At 48.3% G+C, this 3,033-nt stretch overlaps 1 long non-coding RNA gene across 2 annotated transcripts; it reads right to left on the bottom strand.

Annotated features, from left to right (window-relative positions):
* Positions 1-346: 346 nt before the first annotated feature.
* Positions 347-1,246, bottom strand: LOC127001091 (uncharacterized). Of its 2 annotated transcripts, XR_007754681.1 has the most exons (3): positions 954-1,246; positions 685-752; positions 347-616 (listed from the first exon to the last, which is right to left on the bottom strand). It is a non-coding gene; the product is annotated as an uncharacterized LOC127001091 (long non-coding RNA). The 2 variants fall into 2 exon arrangements; XR_007754680.1 differs by having other exon boundaries at positions 347-752.
* Positions 1,247-3,033: the final 1,787 nt, after the last annotated feature.

The following is a 3,033-nucleotide window of genomic DNA, read 5'->3' as shown; positions in this document are numbered from 1 at the left end:
TATTTCTTTTCTTCGTGTTTTTTAATGTTCTTTTATTTCATATCATCCTCTTGTTGATGTTCTTCGTTGGTCTGGGTGAGCCGCTTTCCTCCCAGAAGAGACCCACCCATAATTTTGGTGATGTTAGTTTGGGGCCGAATGGTGGATGATGTTTCTTTGTATGTTACTTTTCTTGACGTTGTTCTGTTATTAATGTTACTTTTCTTTTGCGATGTTTTTTTTCTCTTTTTCCCATTTTTTTGGTGTTCCTTTCTATATCATCCCTTTTTGATGTTCTTTGGTCTGGATGAGCCTCTTTCTCCCCAGAAAAGACTCACCCATAATTTTGGAGATGTGAGGGCCTGAAGGTGGATGATCTGTGTTTTTTTTTTTTCTTGATGTTTTGTTACTATATTTTCCTTTTTCTGGTGTTCCTTTTTATTTTCCTTTTCTTTGGTGTTCCCATCACGTGGATTGTCTACGACATCTAACGAGCACCACAAGCCCCGGTGTATTGTTCGGAGTTTGCTCTCCTAGGCAGACTGCCTACCACGGCTGACGAGCTCCACCTGCCCGGGTTTATTGTTCGGAGTTTGCTCTCCTAGGCAGACTGCCTACCACGGCTGACGAGCTCCACCTGCCCGGGTTTTATGATCGGAGTTTACTCTCCTAGGTGTATTGCCTATGACGGCTCACGAGCCCAACCTGCCCGGGTTTTATGATCGGAGTTTGCTCTCCTAGGTGTATTACCTATGACGGCTCACGAGCCCAACCTGCCCGGGTTTTATGATCGGAGTTTGCTCTCCTAGGTGTATTGCCTATGACGGCTCACGAGCCCAACCTGCCCGGGTTTTATGATCGGAGTTTGCTCTCCTAGGTGTATTGCCTATGACGGCTCACGAGCCCAACCTGCCCGGTTTATTGTTCGAGTTTGCTCTCCAGGTCAATTGCCTACCACAGCTAACGAACCTCACCTGCCCGGGTTTGTAATCGGAGTTTGCTCTCCTAGGTGAACTGCTTTCGCTAACGACCTCCACCTGCCCGGGTTTGTAATCGGAGTTTGCTCTCCTAGATGAATTGCTTTCGCTAACGACCTCCACCTGCCCGGGTTTGTAATCGGAGTTTGCTCTCCTAGGTGAACTGCTCACGCTAACGACCTCCACCTGCCCGGTTTTGTAATCGGAGTTTGCTCTCCTAGATGAACTGCTTTCGCTAACGACCTCCACCTGCCCGGGTTTATTTTTCGGAGTTTGCTCTCCAAGGTGTATTACCTATGACGGCTCACGAGCCCAACCTGCCCGGGTTTATTGTTCGGAGTTTGCTCTCCTAGGTGAATTGCCTACCACGGCTAACGAGCTCCACCTGCCCGGGTTTATTGTTTGGAGTTTGCTCTCCTAGGTGAATTGCCTACCACGGCTAACGAACCCCACCTGCCCGGGTTTGTTGTTCGGAGTTTGCTCTCCTAGGCAGATTGCCTACCACGGCTAACGAGCCCCACCTGCCCGGCGTTGTAGCCGAAAGATCTCCGGCACCTCCGTCGGGGTCCCGATGGACGCCGTGGCGCCCTGCCGGGAGCCCTCCAGTCCTGCCATGCTCGCCTGGGAGACCTTGGGCTCGCTGGCGCTCCACCGCCCCGCCGATTCGAATAGGGCGGATGCAAGAACTCGCTTCTCAAAACTACCAGACTGGATTATAAAATTAATCATAAAGGCCGTGAAGGCGCCGGTCACCGCGTTTATCGGTTCTTGGATGAAGGACCGATGGGCCTCGGGGACGCGCACAAGCATCATAAGGAATCCTCGCCGCGGCTTCCGGCGCAACATCCTTTTCCCTTTTCTTTCTTACTTTCAGTTTCTCTTTTTAATTATATTTTCTTTCTCTGATTGACTGATTGATTGATTTTACATAGTAAGAATTGGTTCACCAATTAACGTCTTTCAGGTACATTGCATTCACACACCTGCTGAGGGAGAACACCAGTGAGCGTGTTGACTCACGAGGACGGCCCACTAAAGTTTCCTAACATTTGTATTGGGCTGCCGCTTCTCTTTAGTCGTCTGTTCCTCAATTTTTCTCTTCTTTATTTCATTCTATTTCTTCCTTTCTTTCATCCTTGCTCTCTATACATATATTTCTTTCAAACTTCTTCATCAGCCTCCTTTCCTTTCCATTCTCCCTCCCCTTCATCTCCCTCCATCCCTTTCATCCCCCTCGCCTCCCGCCCTTTGCTCTTTTTCTGTTATCATCACGACAGCTGTTTAATTTCTCTGCGGGGACTTTTTTTTATGTTCGTGGATGTGACATGCTTCCCGGGGCGTCCATGTTGTTGCACAGCACCCTAGAATATTCTTGGCAAAGTGCTTCAAATTTTTTAATCTTTTTGCATCACGCAAGTACCTCAGTGGATTGACATCAAAAGGCAAAACACCTTCTTCTAGGTACGTTTCAAGTTCTGCCTTCACCACTGTAGTGTCATTTGTTGATGCACTTGCCATCATTTGCCCAGCTGGAGGCATGTAGGCAAAACACTCTCTTGAAATGTTTTCTTCTTCAAGGTCGACTGAGTTGATTCGGAAATAATTAGGTCCACAATCTGGGAAACCTTTTCCTTTAGCATTTTCTTACATGGCATCCATGCCAGCTTAAACCTGGGGCCCATGACAGCTGCGGCAATGGCATCAGTCCGCTCAAGAAATGGATGCAACCTCTTTTTGATAGATGACTGAAGTGCATTTGCCAAGTTAAGGCAGTAGATCGGTTTACTGTCTCTCGTCGTCTTCACTCACATCTCATCCCCTATGCCTCCCATTTCCGTGACGTCACACATTTTTGCGGGCGGATCCTTCTTCCGAGCCACCCATCCCTCAGTAACTCCCTAAATCCTCTCCTACTCCTCCTCCATGTGACCTGAGGTTAATTTCCTCCTTACTCCCCACCCTTAATTTCTTTCCTCCTCCGCCTTCAACCTTAATGTTCTCCTTACTCCGCTTTCCCCGTGATCTGACGTTAATCCTTTCCTCCTCCGCCTTCAACCTTAATGTTCTCCTTACTCCG

This window comes from Eriocheir sinensis, chromosome 20, assembly GCF_024679095.1.
Source record: "Eriocheir sinensis breed Jianghai 21 chromosome 20, ASM2467909v1, whole genome shotgun sequence".
NCBI classification, from domain to species: Eukaryota; Metazoa; Arthropoda; class Malacostraca; order Decapoda; family Varunidae; genus Eriocheir; species Eriocheir sinensis.
Note: the sequence above shows the minus strand (reverse complement) of the source record. Positions and strands in the feature narration are given on the sequence as shown.